Genomic DNA, 20,026 nt, shown 5'->3' with positions numbered 1-20,026 from the left:
TTCATATCTCCCTAGTGCCCGATTTCCTTTTTTTTCAATAAATTGTGTACTGTCCGTCCGTTCATTGAGATTTCTGTTCGCTGTACTCAAATTTGTGTTTGTGGCGTTATGTCCGTTTGGAACAGCGAGATGTAAGGAAGGTACCTATAATGAAAAGTCGATTCCGCACACCTACTCTATTAGCAGTCGAAAGGAAATGGCTCTCGAGAGGGAGCCTTGAGCATCTGATGACAGGGTGACAAGTCAACCGAATCCTCCACCGGAAACCACGTCTATGTGCCACAAAAGATATTGTTGAGGGTAAGTTGATCGTATGGCCGAATGCTGGCACGGTAGCTCAGCGTGTTCAGTCAGAGGGTTTAGCTACCCTCTGTAATAAATAACTGAGTCAACGGATCAAGGAACAATCTGAACGAGTGTCATCGGACGTCCGCCACGAACAAATTCAACGAACAATACAGAACAAAATGAAAAAAAGCGGTTCTACGCGCTACAATCAGAAACCGAGCAACCCCTACGGTCGCAGTTTCGAATTCTACCTCGGGCATGGATGTGTGTGATGTCCTTAGGTTAGTTAGGTTTAAGTAGTTCTAAGTTCTAGGGGACTGATGATCTCAGCAGTTAAGTCCCATAGTGCTAAGAGCCATTTTTTTGTTGATCATATGACAGGAATCTCATATCGACGCACCTAACTTGTACGCCTCGTGAGTGAATGAGATGTGCCTTCTTGTCCGATTTGGGTGTTCGTTTGAAAGTGAATGTGATCGCTCCCAAAGAAATGATGAAAACATAACAGATTGTCACATAATCAGCAACAAATGAATGCTACAGTTCCACAGTAACTCAGTTTTCCCTGCGTTCTATAAAACATATATTTTTAACATTTTTGAAGTTTTCTTCATGCACACCATTATATTCTGCATATGTCCACGCAAATTTGAACATGTCCTGGAGTTTTGGAGAGCGAAAGTGATTATATGTGAGAGTTTTGACACATACGTAAACTGTACTACTCTTTGTACTCGAGCAGCTTTGTAAAATCGTAGAGCCTCTTCACAGGGTATTTGACTTCTCTAAAGCAAAACACATTTAACAGCTGCACAAGAGGTGTACAACCTGAAGAAATGGTAACCACGTCTACTGCCACATTAAAATTGTACAATACCTTATCATTATTTCCTCTACAGCTGTCAAGTATTAAAGCAAAATCTTTATTCGTGCAAGAAGAGAACAGACACGTCTGTGATCGTATGGACAGTTCATAATTTTGTAGAAAAAAGAGTACATCGGGCACGAGGGAGATTTGAACACGGATCTCCCACATTGTAGTCCCACACCGTGACCATGGAACCACGACGCCGTGGCCTTTCCAGATGACTCGATGTTGTTCATCGTAAGCTTAGATAGTTCACTGCTTCTATTTTGTTTGTTTTTCCTCAGTTCAGTACACCTTCATATTGATGTGTGTTCAGTTTCTGATGGGCTATCAACTGGACCATCTTAAGACTAAACCTGAGGGAGTGCGACAGTGAGTTTCCCTCATAGTTATTCGAAACCAGACAAGGTAATTCAAATGGTTCAAACCGCTCTGAGCACTATGGGACTTAACATCTATGGTCATCAGTCCACTAGAACTTAGAACTACTTAAAGACAAGGTAGTGATGTGGACACTGCAGTCTGGATCGAAGTCGACGTTGTATCTCATCCTAAAAATATTCGATTGGATTGAGGTCGGGGCTCTGGGCGTTCCCTTACTTCCTCTAAATTACATACCTCCGCGAATTATTTGTGGGTTGCCAGGAAAACCCAGACGATTTATGTCGGTGGTGAGAGGGATGTCTGGTGTTCTTGACATGTCTTGGGAGGATTCTCTGAAATGGAAAAATCTAATTCCATGCTTATACAGCCTCATTCTGCCAACGGCCTTGTCAAAGAGGGCGGAGGAGCAGATAGAGGTTCAGGGCACTCTCTGGTCCTAGGGGTGGGAAATTGCCCCTAAAGGCGGAAGAATCAGCAATGATCAACGACATGAGGATGCAGACGGCAATGGAAACCACTGCATTAAAGACACGTAACGTGTATCAACAGGACATATGGCCTGTAATTGAAGAAGTGTCATGATGATCTCTCCATTGGCGAAAGATTCCGGAATAGTCCCCCATTCGGACTGCCAAGGGGTAGGTTACCATGAGAAAAAGATTGAATAATCTACGAAAGGATAACGTTCTACGAGTCGGGGCGTGGAATGTCAGAAGCTTGAACGTGGTAGGGAAACTAGAAAATCTCAAAAGGGATATGCAAAGGCTCAATCTAGATATAGTAGGGGTCAGTGAAGTGAAGTGGAAGAAGACAAGGATTTCTGGTCAGATGAGTATCGGCTAATATCAACAGCAGCAGAAAATGGTATAACAGGTGTAGGATTCGTTATGAATAGGAAGGTAGGGCAGAGGGTGTGTTACTGTGAACAGTTCAGTGACCGGGTTGTTCTAATCAGAATCGACAGCAGGCCAACACCGACAACGATAGTTCAGGTACACATGCCGACGTCGCAAGCTGAAGATGAACAGATAGAGAAAGTGTATGAGGATATTGAAAGGGTGACGTCGTTATCAGGAGAAAGAAAACTGGCGTTCTACGGATCGGAGCGTGGAATGTCAGATCCCTTAATCGGGCAGGTAGATAAGAAAATTTAAAAAGGGAAATAGATAGGTTAAAGTTAGATATAGTGCGAATTAGCGAAGTTCGGTGGCAGGAGGAACAATGAACATCAACAAAAGCAAAACGAGGATAATGGAATGTAGTCGAATTAAGTCGGGCGATGCTGAGGGAATTAGATTAGGAAATGAGACACTTAAAGTAGTAAATGAGTTTTGCTATTTGGGGAGCAAAGTAACTGATGATGGTCGAAGTAGAGAGGATATAAAATGTAGACTGGCAATGACAAGGAAAGCGTTTCAGAAGAAGAGAAATTTGTTAACATCGAGTATAGATTTAAATGTCAGGAAGTCGTTTCTGAAAGTATTTGTATGGAGTGTAGCCATGTATGGAAGTGAAACAGGGACGATAAATAGTTCGGACAAGAAGAGAATAGAAGCCTTTGAAATGAGGTGCTACAGAAGAATGCTGAAGATTAGATGGGTAGACCACGTAACTAATGAGGAAGTATTGAATAGGATTGGGGAGAAGAGGAGTTTGTGGCACAACTTGACAAGAAGAAGAGATCGGTTGGTAGGACACGTTCTGAGGCATCAAGGGATCACCAATTTAGTATTGGAGGGAAGCGTGGAGGGTAAAAATCGTAGAGGAAGACCAAGAGATGAATACACTAAACAGATTCAGAAGGATGTAGGCTGCAGTGCGTATTGGGAGATGAAGAAGCTTGCACAGGATAGAGTAGCATGGAGAGCTGCATCAAACCAGTCTCAGGACTGAAGACCACAACAAAAACAACAATGCGGTATGTAAAGGGGGACGAAAATCTAATAGTCATGGGCGACTGGAATGCAGTTGTAGGGGAAGGAGTAGAAGAAAAGGTTACAGGAGAATATGGGCTTGGGACAAGGAATGAAAGAGGAGAAAGACTAATTGAGTTCTGTAACAAGTTTCAGCTACTAATAGCGAATACCCTGTTCAAGAATCACAAGAGGAGGAGGTATACTTGGAAAAGGCCGGGAGATACGGGAAGATTTCAATTACATTACATCATGGTCAGACAGAGATTCCGAAATCAGGTACTGGATTGTAAGGCGTACCCAGGAGCAGATATAGACTCAGATCACAATATGGTAGTGATGAAGAGTAGGCTGAAGTTCAAGATATTAGTCAGGAAGAATCAATACGCAAAGAAGTGGGATACGGAAGTACTAAGGAATGACGAGATACGTTTGAAGTTCTCTAACGCTATAGATACAGCAATAGGGAATAGAACAGTAGGCAGTACAGTTGAAGAGGAATGGACATCTCTAAAAAGGGCCATCACAGAAGATGGGAAGGAAAACATAGGTACAAAGAAGGTAGCTGCGAAGAAACCATGGGTAACAGAAGAAATACTTCAGTTGATTGATGAAAGGAGGAAGTACAAACATGTTCCGGGAAAATCAGGAATACAGAAATACAAGTCGCTGAGGAATGAAATAAATAGGAAGTGCAGGGAAGCTAAGACGAAATGGCTGCAGGAAAAATGTGAAGACATCGAAAAAGATATGATTGTCAGAAGGACAGACTCAGCATACAGGAAAGTCAAAACAACCTTTGGTGACATTAAAAGCAACGGTGGTAACATTAAGAGTGCAACGGGAATTCCACTGTTAAATGCAGAGGAGAGAGCAGATAGGTGGAAAGAATACATTGAAAGCCTCTATGAGGGCGAAGATTTGTCTGATGTGATAGAAGAATAAACAGGAGTCGATTTAGAAGAGATAGGGGATCCAGTATTAGAATCGGAATTTAAAAGAGCTTTGGAGGACTTACGGTCAAATAAGGCAGAAGGGATAGATAACATTCTATCATAATTTCTAAAATCATTGGGGAAGTGGCAAAAAACGACTATTCACATTGGTGTGTAGAATATATGAGTCTGGCGATATATCATCTGACTTTCGGAAAAGCATCATCCACACAATTCCGAAGACGGCAAGAGCTGACAAGTGCGAGAATTATCGCACAATCAGCTTAACAGCTCATGCATCGAAGCTGCTTACAAGAATAATATACAGAAGAATGGAAAAGAAAATTGAGAATGCGCTAGGTGACGATCAGTTTGGCTTTAGGAAAAGTAAAGGGACGAGAGAGGCAAATCTGACGTTACGGCTAATAATGGAAGCAAGGCTAAAGAAAAATCAAGACACTTTCATAGGATTTGTCTATCTGGAAAAAGCGTTCGACAATATAAAATGGTGCAAGCTGTTCGAGATTCTGAAAAAATAGAGGTAAGCTATAGGGAGAGACGGGTCATATACAATATGTACAACAACCAAGAGGGAATAATAAGAGTGGACGATCAAGAACGAAGTGCTCGTATTAAGAAGGGTGTAAGACAAGGCTGTAGCCTTTCGCCCCTACTCTTCAATCTGTACATCGAGGAAGCAATGATGGAAATAAAAGAAAGGTTCAGGAGTGGAATTAAAATACAAGGTGAAAGGATATCAATGATACGATTCGCTGATGACATTGCTATCCTGAGTGAAAGTGAAGAAGAATTAAATGATCTGCTGAACGGAATGAACAGTCTAATGAGTACACAGTATGGTTTGAGAGTAAATCGGGGAAAGACGAAGGTAATGAGAAGTAGTAGAAATGAGAACAGCGAGAAACTTAACATCAGGATTGATGGTCACGAAGTCAATGAAGTTAAGGAATTCTGCTACCTAGGCAGTAAAATAACCAATGACGGACGGAGCAAGGAGGACATCAAAAGCAGACTCGCTATGTCAAAAAAGGCATTTCTGGTCAAGAGAAGTATACTAATATCAAATACCGGCCTTAATTTGAGGAAGAAATTTCTGAGGATGTACGTCTGGAGTACAGCATTGTATGGTAGTGAAACATAGACTGTGGGAAAACCGGAACAGAAGAGAATCGAAGCATTTGAGATGTGGTGCTATAGACGAATGTTGAAAATTAGGTGGACTGATAAGGTAAGGAATGAGGAGGTTCTACGCAGAATCGGAGAGGAAAGGAATATGTGAAAAACACTGATAAGGAGAAGGGACAGGATGATAGGACATCTGCTAAGACATGAGGGAATGACTTCCATGGTACTAGAGGGAGCTGTAGAGGGCAAAAACTGTAGAGGAAGACAGAGATTGGAATACATCAAGCAAATAATTGAGGACGTAGGTTGCAAGTGCTACTCTGAGATGAAGAGGTTAGCACAGGAAAGGAATTCGTGGCGAGCCACATCAAACCAGTCAGTAGACTGATGACAAAAAAAAAAAAAAAAAAAAAGCGTAGAAAATGGTTTGACTTTTTTTCGAAAATATGGAGTATTACCGGACGAGGAAAGTAGGGACTTCGTAGACAGTGGTGATGCGAAGTGTGTAAAACTTCGTAAGAAGAGTGTCGATGCTGAAATTCCGCTACAGTTTCATTGTGGACATTACGGAAAACGAAGGCGTATCAGGAAGAATAAATGGTTCGACTCTTCCAAATTGTCCACTCAGACCAGCGTAATTCTTCTGTTTTGCTACACCTTGGAAGCAACAGCATCAGAAACTGACTTATCTGCTAACACCGTGTGCGACTATTTCGGGTTTTGCAGAGAAGTGTGGTATGTCGTAGGGACGAACGACAGTGAGCCGATTGGTGGATCGAGTGAAATCGTAAAAGTGGACGAATCTCAAATAGCAAGAAGGAAGAAGCAGAGAGGACGACCTTCAAAGAGTGAAATCGATCACATTTGGGTATTCGGTGGAATAGAACGAGAATCCCGCAAGTGTTTCGTTGTCAGAGTATTGTCCAGAGACAAAGTCACTTTGGTGATTCTGATAAAGCGCTTCATACTACCTGGTAGCAAAGTCATTAAAGACGGGTTTCAGTCCTGCAAGACACTCAGAGCAGAAGGATTTGAGAACGAGTTTGTTAACCACTCTGTAGAGATCGTGCCTTCGGATGACCCCAGTGTGCACACGCAGAACATCGAGCGGCTGTGGAAATCTGTGAAATCTTCCATTAAAAGAGAAGGGAGTCCAGTACTGAGAGACGAACTATACTTGTTTAAGTACCTCTATGTCCACAACTTGCGTTTTCAGGGGAAAGTTAACGTATGTGACACTACCCGTATTCCTGCGGGATACTGACAGAGTTTATCTATGCTATGTAAAAAAGGGAATTGTTCCCGCAGCGTACGTATCACATGGACTTTCACATGACGGCAACACCGACAACGAGTAAGGTGAATCGCCTCCTTTGTAATAACAAGTATTTTTGTAGCGCGTTTCTTTTGCCGTTGCTGTAGTGACCACTGCAAACATACTCATAACGCCCGCCAACAGAGTCGCATAATCGATTTACAATCACATCTTCGATATGTATCGTTTGGACTACACGACTTCGATAGGCAATCATTGTTGGATATTACCGCGTGGTTTGTCGTGTTGATGTAGTATCTTCTCCGAACTGGTTCAAATGGCTCTGAGCACTATGCGACTTAACTTCTGAGGTCATCAGTCGCCTAGAACTTAAAACTATTTAAACCTAACTAACCTAAGGACCTCACACACATCCATGCCCGAGGCAGGATTCGAACCTGCGACCGTAGCGGTCGCTCGGCTCCAGACTGCAGCGCCTAGAACCACACGGCCACTCCGGCCGGCTCTTCTCCGAACTGTCCCTCTATTGTAAGCAGTACACAATGCCGTAAAATGTGTATGTACCCTTCCGCATTTAGCGTTCTCTTAAGCGCAATAAGGCGACCACATCCTAACCATGAAACACCTCCATACCGTAACACTGCATCATAGGTACTTCTCTGTTCGGCCACACACATGACGGTAGGTAACGTTATGCAGGCATTTGCCATGAAATACGATTGAAATTATGTAATTGATAGTAGACTGAAACACAACAGTTAGAATGGGAATGGCATGCGAACTTGTACTTTGCACTGGCGTAAGCTGTCACCAGCACACCGTTCAGCAAAAGATGAAGTGAAGATCGATTAGTAGGCGCTGGGTCAAGCGCATCTATCACGAGAGAGGCCAGAGACATGATGACAAGCAACACGCCTCCAACGCCCTCTCGTTAGCATGTATTTAGGCCGCCGCTGCTGACTAGAGGGCCTCACTCCCTCGCCCAGTTTGGCGTCTGTCAGTTTACTTGCAGAGAGGGTTTAGTTCATCAACGGCTACAACAGTCCATAGCGACCAGATTAGTGTCTATAGTGGGACTAAAAAACTAAAAAAACAAAACTAAACTCCTCCCGAACAGGCCATGAAGGCCCAACGGTACCGACCGGCCGCCGTGTCATCCTCAGCCCATAGGCGTTGTAAGTACTCTGTTTAGGTTTTCTTATTGGCAACGTTACGTAGCGCCCTGTATGAAAATCACTGGCAGTGCTGTGTGCAGTCTGTGGCTAGTTTGCATTGTTGTCTGCCATTGTAGTATTGGGCAGCTGGATGTGAACAGCGCGTAGCGTTGCGCAGTTGGTGAGCCGCCAGCAGTGGTTGATGTGGGGAGAGAGATGGCGGAGTTTTGAAATTTGTAATACTGGATACCATGAACTGCTATATACATTATGACTTTTGAACACTATTGAGGTAAATACATTGTTTGTTCTCTATAAAAATATTTCATTTGCTAACTATGCCTATCAGTAGTTAGTGCCTTCAGTAATTTGAATGTTTCATTTAGCTGGCAGAAGTGGCTCTCGCTGTATTGCAGTAGTTCGAGTAACGAAGATTTTTGTGAGGTAAGTGATTTGTGAAAGGTCTAGGTTAATGTTAGTCAGGGCCATTCTTTTGTAGGGATTATTGAAAGTCAGATTGCGTTGCGCTAAAAAAATATTGTGTGTCAGTTTAAGCACAGTCATGTATAATTTTTCTAAGGGGACGTTTCATATGTGGAACCTTAGCCGAGGATACCTCACTGGAATCTTCTGATTTTTTCTTGTAGTTTGTGTAATTTGTGTAGCTTTTGTTTATTGCTAGCGCGTAATTGTACAGAGAATCTCCTTTGTAGTTGCAGTCTTTCATTGTTGTACAGTAAAACAGTTGTGGCATGTATTTAGATTTGCACCAAGTATTTCGCAGCTGCGCTTGCAATTAACTAGATATTATTTTCAGCGCTATGTTAATGTGTTCTCTTATTTTTGCTCTTCAAATTGTGCTTTTCTGTGTTATCGTGTGAAATATTGTGACAATAATGGCGTGTGAAAAACGTAACAATAGGCTCCAAAGTAAACTGAGAAATAATAGTGACGACGAGCGTAGCTTACCAGCACCACTGAGTAATGAACTAACAGACATTCAAAGTAGTAATTTGGTAACTGTGCATAGGGAAATGGAGCGGGCGTCAAATAATGGTGTAGACAGTGAAACAGGTAGTGAACAGGGAAGCATTATCGATCGATCGGCCGGCAACAGCTCGCCTCAGGAATCGGGAATGACAGAACACAATACTGCAAATACTGTAGACTCAGGTTTTGGGTTCTCACCGTTTTCTCAAATGAGTCAAGACACATTTTCCGCTTGTCAAAATGTGAATGTTGCCGGTGCAAGTTCACTGCCGAAAATCATAGAGGAACAGCTTCCAGACACAAATGCATTATTATTGCAATTAATGCAACAAATGAAACAAAATCAGAGACAAACACGGCAAAAGTTAGACACAGTGGAACAAAATCTTAAAAAGTTAGACACAATGGAACAAAATCTTCAAAAGTTAGACACGATGGAAGAAAATATTCGAAAGTTAGATACCACACTTGAACAAACACGTGAAGGTTTAACTGCTGAGTTACTTAAAATCGAATCGAAATGTCAAAAAGTCTGTAATGACGTAAAAACACAAATTTGTGAGCATTTCCAACCTATTTTTTCGCGTCATGAAAATGCATTACAGAATCACGAAGCAGCCATAAAAGAACTGCAAACTATTGCTCATGAAAGTCACGACACCTTGCAAGCTAAAATTGACTCACTTGCATCTACCGATTCGGTTACGCAACTTGCAAAAACTCAGGAAAACTTAAAGGACACAGTAGATACGATTTCAACACAAATGGACACTCTGAAACTTGGTTCAGAAAAACACACAGAGGAAATAATTTCACTATCAGATAAAGTAGCCGAACTTTCAGATCAGTTCACTAACTTATCTACAAAGGTAGATGATGATCTGAATGACACAAGACCTGTAGTCTTTAATGACACAGAAGAGTGCGAACAAATTAGGAAATTCAAACAAAATCAGAATCAAATTAATACGCAGCACCAAAGAGAAATCCGGGAAGTACAAGTTCAGCTGACGCAGGTAATACAAGAATTACGTATTTCAGAGGACACTCGCGCCCCAATACGGTAAGAGGGACATAGAAATACGGAACAACCACAAAATAATAACACAGGGCATTTGGGAAATTATGAAAGAAATTGGCAAGGTGCACCGAATTTTGAAATGGAACCGCCGAAACGACGTCACAATGAGCGATATGCGACTCGCCGACATGATGATTTTGACTATAAGCTGTTCATTACTACACGTAAATTTAAAACATTTATGAATTCTGGCAACGACATTCATCCACAAGCGTGGCTCCATCAATTCTCTCATTGTTTTCCTCCCAACTGGTCATTAGAGCACAGATTAGAATTTATGTGTGGCTATTTAGAGAATGAACCAGCTGTAAGAATGCGATCGGTCACTCATGATTGTAACAGCGAAGGAGAATTTTACCATGCCTTCCTCTCAGCATATTGGTCTCAAGCTACACAAGACCGAGTAAAACATAGCATCATGATGATGAAACACTTTGAACAATCTGAATTTTCCAGTCTTGTCAAATATTTTGAAGACATGTTGCATAAGAATCAATATCGTTCAAACCCATACAGCCCCTCAGAACTCATCCGCATTTGCTTAATCAAATTACCTGAACATTTACGACATATTATTTTGGCAGGACGTTGCAAAGACGACATCGAAGCTTTTCAGGGACTCTTACAAGAATTAGAAATTGACACTGACAATTGCGGAACGCGAAAACAGGAACACAACAATTACAGGTCACATCCGTTGAAATTACCCGATGAAAGAAATAATAACTAGACACGGCAAGGCTATTCTCACAACACAAATCGTGACCAAAACAGACGCCACCCGTATGACAACCATTGGCAGAGTAGTAATAATTACAGGGAAAGATCACCTCTCCGCGGTAGTGACTATCACAGAGACAATCAGAGAAACAGACAATATGGGAACCAAAATAATTATTATCAAGGGAGACAGAATAACTTTAGACGCAATGGTCCAGCACGCAGTTATGATTCAGGGAGGCATTCTAGACCATGTGACCAACAAGAAGGAAATTACGGAATCTACCGTTATGACTTCAGACGATATAATCGTAACAACAGACCAGAATTTAATCAGAACTGGTGGGTTTCAAACAGGGCAGGGCCCTCTCGACAAGGTGAATTCGTAGAAGTTAGACCTCCAAATCCCAGTAACGACGCGCGGCAACAAAGAGACAGACAATGACAATCGCAGGCAACATGTGCGCCGGCTGGCTCCGAGAAAAATAATGTAGACGCTAACCTTGAGAAAAATTTTAGCGTTCCTTATCAATGTATACCACATGATAACTGCGTTGAAGTTGAAACTCTGCGTACTAGGAAGAGTAAGGGCTTACACCACATTTCACATGTAAAACCGTTTATTGAGAGATAATCTGCTTTTTAACTTAGCTTTCGCCATAAAATTTTTCACTTCACGCTACTAGTACAATTTGTCACACTGAGAAACTGTAAACATGCAACAATGTTTTGAAGTTAACTATCCAGTCTAGAACCCAGGGAACATATTTAGACAGTATTTACGAGTGCATTGTTATAGTGAACAGACGACACAGTGTTATTGTGTGTGTACATTCTTGCTTGTTAGTTGCACGATTACGTAACGACTATAAGGTTGACATGCTTAGAACATGTACCGGTACTGCTAATGAGATTTTAATGCAACATTTTGGTTTACTTGAAAATACATTCAGGATTTAAAGTACTTTCTGTGAGATACCAGATGACACAATGGTTAGTTTATGTGACAGCTACACGATTTTATCATGACACTACTAATGAGTGACAATTTACAGTGTTGCTTTTGCAGTGTTTCTGTTTCATATCTGCAATGTTTTTCTGAATTATTCGGGAAAGTGAAACATGTTTTAGTAGTAACTTTGTGGTATAGCTACAATGAGACTGCCTTTTCCATAGCAAAACAATACATTACAGCACAGTACTTTCTTCATCGCGGCAATAAGCGTAATAACTAAGATATCTATACGCAAAGCATTTCACTTTTGTTTATCATGAGGTAAGTACATTGGCTTCTGCAGAACTTAGCTTTCAGAGGACGATAACTACAACACTTCCACAGAGATTATCTTACAACTAGACGAACAGTTTAGCGCTACAGTACACGTATTTGAGTGATTAATTTTGTACTTAAAACATTTATTTTTACAGATTTTTGAATTACAATGATACAAAGGTTTTCTGTGATACATTTCATTCCATTGCTGTAATCTGTAACACCTGAGGGTATAATTACATTAATCCTCAGGAGGTACACGCCTACTTTGTGTACCATGTGTTTGGCAAGCACAAGGAGCCCTAGCTAATATGGTATTTGCTTATACAACTTTGCACATCGGTACCATATTTCTCTAACACACAAATTACACAGCTATCTGATCATTTAACTGAGAGATAAACATTTTTTTTACTACATCAGTGACACATGTTTACGCAATTACACAGTTGGGTAACTTCACACTTATGAAATTGTATTTTGTCTGTACTTTGTGAACTTTTCATATTTTTTCGGAACCATTGTGATACGATGAGAGCTTTGAATGATGTATTCGGTAAGGGAGCATAATTTTAAAGTACGTTTGAGGTAGATGACACTCTTGAAATGAGCAGATAATTTTTTTTAGGTATTGACATTATTGCAGAAAGCTACGACGTTTTTGAGATTTGACTGAGGTATTATGATGTTATTTTTACGACGACGATGTGTATTATGCTGCTGAGGTATGTTTATGATTAATAAGCTGATGCTCTATGAGTTATTTGATTATGCTACATATCTGTTATGATGAAATATTGAAGAAGTGTCGACGAATATGTATATGTGTAATAAGGTAAGGAATAATGAGTAGTGGTTAGGGACTCTGGTTTGTGAAAAAGGTTGTTGGAAACCAAGAATCGTACTTTAAGATTTATGAAATGTATGTAAATGCTTGAATGTATTACAATGCCGACAAAAATTTTTTGGACACTGTTATATCAATAGGATTTTGTTTCTATACATTTGCAATGCAAATTCTCAACCTGTGAAATTTTTTTATATGAGACTGCCACTGTAGCAGAAACTGCTGTCGTAAATATTTCAGTAAGAAAGGTAAGTGACCTTGACATAATGGGTTTTCGGCGCCCAGCTGAGAAGTAGCCTTCTGACAAAAGAAAGCCATTAGCTGGAGAAAAAAAGAGGCCATTATCCTCGCCATTGACATTCCTTTAGAGAAAGCATCGCAAATACGACACGCTCATTACTTGGTAAGATACTTACATCTGCACACCTGATTATGACAAGCGTCTTTCTACGAGAGTTGAGATAATTTCTACTAACTTATGAAATGTCACATGACTATTGAATGATATTTTTATGCTTTGCCTTTTCTAGTTGCTTATTTCATTAGATATCTAGTTTCCAGCTGTGTTGCAGCATTGGTTTTATAAAATAAACTTAAATGCATTTGCTAATGTGAACACTTTCTGTCAACAGATCTATTAAATAATTATTTTATGATCCACATTCTTCGAAAAAGGAGCTCTTGGAATGGAAAGAACAATAAGAAGGGACTAATAACAATAACTGCATATATAACTTTCTTTTCAAGTACATGGTAATTCTTTTTTTTACAATAAGTTGTTGTGGTGCACCACTTTAATTACATAGACAATAAGATGTAAATATACATTTCCCTTGTCTGCATTATTGTCTTTACTGTAATATTTTTTCTGCTTGAGATTTGTCATGTTTGCTTCTGCTCTTTGTCAGGCATAATGTTACTGAATTTGACTTTGTGTTACTCTGCTAAGCCAGTTTACCACTGATTTATTTTTCTTGTTGCTGCACGTTGGCTCATATTAGTTGTAATGTTGCATTGCTTGGTAATTTAGATTTATTGTAGCTTGCTTTGCAATTTTCCAGCTGTGTTGTAGCATTGGTTTTATAAAATAAAATGCATTTGCTAATGTGAACACTTTCTGTCAACAGATCTATTAAATAATAATTTTGTGATCCACATTCTTAAAAAAAGGAGCACTTGGAAAGGAAAGAACAATAAGAAGGGACTAGTAACAGTAACTGCATACATAATTTTCTTTTCAAGTACATGGTAATATTTTTTTTACAATAAGTTGTTGTGGTGCACCACTTTAATTACATAGACACTAAGATGTGACATAGGTATTAGACATGGACATCTTTACTGTAATATTTTGTCTGCTTGAGCTTTGTCATGTTGTAAGACATATGTGTTGCCGGCGATGGGCGAGGCATGGCAGAGTCTCTGACCAGAGGGCAGTAGTCTTCAGTCCGTGCTAGTAAGCAGTAGTCGTCAGTCCGTGCTAGTCGTCAGTAGTCGACAGGAATCGGCGTGTGCCTGCATGTGTCGGCAGTCTGCTCTGGTCGGGACTCTGCAGGATGAGTATTATTGTAGAAGGTAAAGAAGCAGCCTTGTGCATATCTAGTAATGTATGTTAACTGTAATTAATTTCTTTTAAAAAAAATGCCCCCAATAATAATTTTTATAATGTAAAGTAATTTTTTTTAAAGAAAAGAATTCATTTCAATTGAAAGAAAATTTCCATTGCATGATCATTCATTCCAAGTATCAGAAAAAATGTACGCCAGCATTGCACGAAGCTGTGCCAAAAAAAAGTTCTACATAAGAGCAGATATACACTCCTGGAAATGGAAAAAAGAACACATTGACACCGGTGTGTCAGACCCACCATACTTGCTCCGGACACTGCGAGAGGGCTGTACAAGCAATGATCACACGCACGGCACAGCGGACACACCAGGAACCGCGGTGTTGGCCGTCGAATGGCGCTAGCTGCGCAGCATTTGTGCACCGCCGCCGTCAGTGTCAGCCAGTTTGCCGTGGCATACGGAGCTCCATCGCAGTCTTTAACACTGGTAGCATGCCGCGACAGCGTGGACGTGAACCGTATGTGCAGTTGACGGACTTTGAGCGAGGGCGTATAGTGGGCATGCGGGAGGCCGGGTGGACGTACCGCCGAATTGCTCAACACGTGGGGCGTGAGGTCTCCACAGTACATCGATGTTGTCGCCAGTGGTCGGCGGAAGGTGCACGTGCCCGTCGACCTGCGACCGGACCGCAGCGACGCACGGATGCACGCCAAGACTGTAGGATCCTACGCAGTGCCGTAGGGGACCGCACCGCCACTTCCCAGCAAATTAGGGACACTGTTGCTCCTGGGGTATCGGCGAGGACCATTCGCAACCGTCTCCACGAAGCTGGGCTACGGTCCCGCACACCGTTAGGCCGTCTTCCGCTCACGCCCCAACATCGTGCAGCCCGCCTCCAGTGGTGTCGCGACAGGCGTGAATGGAGCGACGAATGGAGACGTGTCGTCTTCAGCGATGAGAGTCGCTTCTGCCTTGGTGCCAATGATGGTCGTATGCGTGTTTGGCGCCGTGCAGGTGAGCGCCACAATCAGGACTGCATACGACCGAGGCACACAGGGCCAACACCCGGCATCATGGTGTGGGGAGCGATCTCCTACACTGGCCGTACACCACTGGTGATCGTCGAGGGGACACTGAATAGTGCACGGTACATCCAAACCGTCATCGAACCCATCGTTCTACCATTCCTAGACCGGCAAGGGAACTTGCTGTTCCAACAGGACAATGCACGTCCGCATGTATCCCGTGCCACCCAACGTGCTCTAGAAGGTGTAAGTCAACTACCCTGGCCAGCAAGATCTCCGGATCTGTCCCCCATTGAGCATGTTTGGGACTGGATGAAGCGTCGTCTCACGCGGTCTGCACGTCCAGCACGAACGCTGGTCCAACTGAGGCGCCAGGTGGAAATGGCATGGCAAGCCGTTCCACAGGACTACATCCAGCATCTCTACGATCGTCTCCATGGGAGAATAGCAGCCTGCATTGCTGCGAAAGGTGGATATACACTGTACTAGTGCCGACATTGTGCATGCTCTGTTGCCTGTGTCTATGTGCCTGTGGTTCTGTCAGTGTGATCATGTGATGTATCTGACCCCAGGAATGTGTCAATAAAGTTTCCCCTTCCTGGGACAATGAATTCACGGTGTTCTTATTTCAATTTCCAGGAGTGTATATTTGCAGTTTTTATTGAGGTAAGAATTTTTCCTTTTTTTTATTCATAATACAGGGCCAAGGCGCAGCACTGCCGTCGTCATAAAATTTACCAGGTTACTGAATTTTGTTATTATTTCGGTGTTTAGCTATTCAATTTTGTGGTTACATTATATTATAAAAATTATTTTTGGGGGCATTTTTTTAAAAGAAATTAATTACAGTAGATATACATTACTAGATATGCGCAAGGCTGCTTCTTTACCTTCTACAATAATACTTATCCTACAGAGTCCCGACCAGAGCAGACTGCCGACACGCGCAGGCACGCGCCGATACCTGTCGACTACTGAAGACTAGCACAGACTGAAGACTACTGCCTACTGCCCTCTGGTCAGAGACTCTGCCATGCCTCGCCCATCGCCGGCAACACATACGTCTTACAATGTTTAGATATAAGTTATTGCATTCGCTGCTGCTGTTTGCCAGGAATAATGTTACTGAATTTGACTTTGTATTACTCTGTTAAGCCAATTTTACTACTGATTTATTTTTATTGTTTGCTGCACATTGCCTTATATTAGTTGTAATATTGCAATTGCTTTGCTAATTTCTATAATGCTGCTTGCTTCGCCAATTTCCATTTTTTTGTCGTTGCTGTTAGTATTAATTGTTTTGTGCTGCTGCATTGCCTTGTCCCCTAGTGTATGCATCTGAGCTCAGTAGATTTAAGTTAGCTTAAGAGGGGGTAGACTATATATGAAACTGACTATGGACAATAGGGAAAGAATGCATTGAGAAGTTATATGAAAAAGATTTGGGCGAAAATGAGTATTGTACACTGAGAAATAATTATTTTGAAAGAAATATGAATAGAATACAGAAAGCAGGTATAGGTAGGACTTTTTGGGAATAATGATGAATGAAGGGAGATCTCCAAGAAGTAAAGAAAGTTTTGTTTGCAAAATACTGCAGTGAAACAAACCCTGTCCTTTCCTTTTGTATTATTCCGCTATATGTTTGTGTACCCTTGTGTATTTGTGTTCATCCTGTCTTTATGTGTTTATCTGATACGATTTATGTTGTAGAATTTTTCTAATACTCAGCTACATTCACTATGATGAGGAATACTGTTATCCTTAAATATAATTTGCATTTATAATACGTTATTTACTTTGTAAAGGTGTTTGGACATTAATTATTCTGTTCTGTTTTAATGCTCATGTGTGAAGTTGATGTTTCGAAAGTTATTCTGATCTTTTATGTATGTACTCATGTCATAATTCCTGTAACACTGAATTATACGTTATTTCGATTCTTTTGTAACGCTTGTATTACTACAAATGTTATCTGTATTGTTATGTTCTTTAATGATGTATTTTGTACCTTTCTAATTGTATTCTTATGTTATAAAATTGTAATTGACACCAGTTCATCATATTATTAACTTGTAAGTTCCATATCAGTGCACACGTTTCTGTTGGTCATAGTATATGGACAATATGTGAGAAGTAGGGACTGTTAGTGTTTGCACGTGTGTTAATAATTCAGCAAGGGACTGTTTAACAGCATTGCTGGTTCTAAGGACACTCGAATAAGTTTTGTGATTGCACAAGTGGTGGTTCATGGACTTGCTATATTGTCCATAAGACTCTTCGATGGTGATTGTGCACCTGCACAGTCGCAACAGATGGCCGCTGGCCGCCTCTACAAGGACTACAGTGGATCTGCACCTTCGATGGCTCACCAATACCATTATTTCTACAAGGACTGCACTGGGTCTGCATCTCTGGTGGCCCACCAATACCGTAATCTCTACCAGGACTACAGTGGGTCTACTCTGTGATGACCTACCTACCAATATTCTTCAAAACTTCGACTGACTGTGCGGTGGGTTTGCTCTGTTGTGGCCCATTACCTGTCTGCATGTCAAGAGTCAGCACTGTCTTTCCGTTGGAAGGACAACACTACTTCTTCAAGACTGCATGGAAATCCACTACTTCCGTGTGCATTTTCTATTACTGCTCAGACTTTGAGAAAAACACTGCAATTTTACTGTGATGAATGATCAGGACTGTCTATATGGACTGTGAGAAAATTTTAGCTTTCGTCCATCATTGTATCAATAAGTGTGTGCATTTGATTTCTTTGTTATTGTAATTATAAAATTTTTTTCAAATCTGTATTGGCCAGTGCCCAAAACAGTTTGCAAAATTTTTTGTGGGGAGCATGGGGGCTATGTAAGTAGGCTGTTTAGGTTTCCTTATTGGCAATGTTACGTAGCGCTCTGTATGAAAATCACTGGCTGTGCTGTGTGCAGTCTGTGGCTAGTTTGCATTGTTGTCTGCCATTGTAGTATTGAGCAGATGGATGTGAACAGCGCGTAGCGTTGCGCAGTTGGAGGTGAGCCGTCAGCAGTGGTGAATGTGGGGAGAGAGATGGCGGAGTTTTGAAATTTGTAATACTGGATATCATGAACTGCTATATACATTATGACTTTTGAACACTATTGAGGTAAATACATTGTTTGTTCTCTATCAAAATATTTCATTTGCTAACTATGCCTATCAGTAATTAGTGCCTTCAGTAGTTTGAATGTTTCATTTAGCTGGAAGTAGTGGCTCTCGCTGTATTGCAGTAGTTCGAGTAACGAAGGTTTTTTGTGAGGTAAGTGACTTGTGAAAGGTCTAGGTTAATGTTAGTCAGGGCCATTCTTTTGTAGGGATTATTGAAAGTCAGATTGCGTTGCGCTAAAAAAAAATATTGTGTGTCAGTTTAAGCACAGTCATGTATAATTTTTCTAAGGGGACGTTTCATAGCGTCACTGGATGCGGATATGGAGAGGCATGTGGTCAGCATACCGCTCTCCCGGCCGTATGTCAGTTTCCGAGACCGGAGCCGCTACTTCTCAATCAAGTAGCTCCTCAGTTTGCCTCACAAGGGCTGAGTGCACCCCGCTGGCCAACAGCGCTCGGCAGGCCGGATGGTCACCCATCCAAGTGCTAGCCCAGCCCGACAGTGCTTAACTTCGGTGATCCAACGGGAACCGGTGTTACCACTGCGGCAATGCCGTTGGCTATAGTGGGACTAGTTTTTCTAAACCAGAACTGTAAGTCCTCCATACATGTCTCTATCTCAACCTTTTCAGACCCTCTGGTTGCAATTGTGTACATTAAGTTTTACTGTGTCTTAGCTGCAACAGAAGTATTTTCTCCTAATGTTAACCTGAGGTACACATTTGTGAGTGTTCAATCTTTTCGTTATGCGCCAGTGCTGCCAACTGTTGGGCATCACTACGAAAATATCAGCAAGTCAGTGTTGCAGTGCGCAACAGCTAGTGACTAGCAGAATACACGGATGTGGCTGGTTCGCTATATTCCAATGTATAATACTGTTATTGTTATTTTGCATGGTAACTGCTGAATGATCATTTTGCTATTTATTGCAATAGAGAATATTTGGTATTTAGTTATTTTAGTCTATAAAATGAAGCCAACTGTACAACGTATGTTTTGAAAATGGGTACATATTTTTGTATAAATCTCGTACCTAAATTCATTAAAAAATCACCTAAGAGCATTACCACATAAAGAAAAATTTCCCTTCCTGCAGAAAAAATTCAGGTCTGAAAGAGTTACTCTAACACATTACCCATATCACCTTGAATCAGCAATCGCTGTTGAGCAGCGACGCTACTACACAATCAATACCACGTTTGACCATCTCAGGTTCATTATAACATTTTCTTACAAAACTTGAATTAATTTACCCTGCGTATGTACCTTTCAGCCAATCGCAAACCCTTCTGTCGGACTGCCGCAAGTTATAGTGTGATTCCTCACTTCAAATCACTCGTTTTTACTCATGCACTGTCCAGTGGCGTCACTATTTATTCCACCTGAATCGCTTCTTAGCACTGACTACAGAAACGTG

At 41.3% G+C, this 20,026-nt stretch overlaps 1 pseudogene; it reads right to left on the bottom strand.

The window, feature by feature from the left end:
* Nucleotides 1-19,052: 19,052 nt before the first annotated feature.
* LOC126096108 (5S ribosomal RNA) lies at nucleotides 19,053-19,170 on the bottom strand (annotated as a pseudogene).
* Nucleotides 19,171-20,026: the final 856 nt, after the last annotated feature.

Source organism: Schistocerca cancellata, chromosome 8 (genome assembly GCF_023864275.1).
Source record: "Schistocerca cancellata isolate TAMUIC-IGC-003103 chromosome 8, iqSchCanc2.1, whole genome shotgun sequence".
NCBI lineage: Eukaryota > Metazoa > Arthropoda > Insecta > Orthoptera > Acrididae > Schistocerca > Schistocerca cancellata.
Note: the sequence above shows the minus strand (reverse complement) of the source record. Positions and strands in the feature narration are given on the sequence as shown.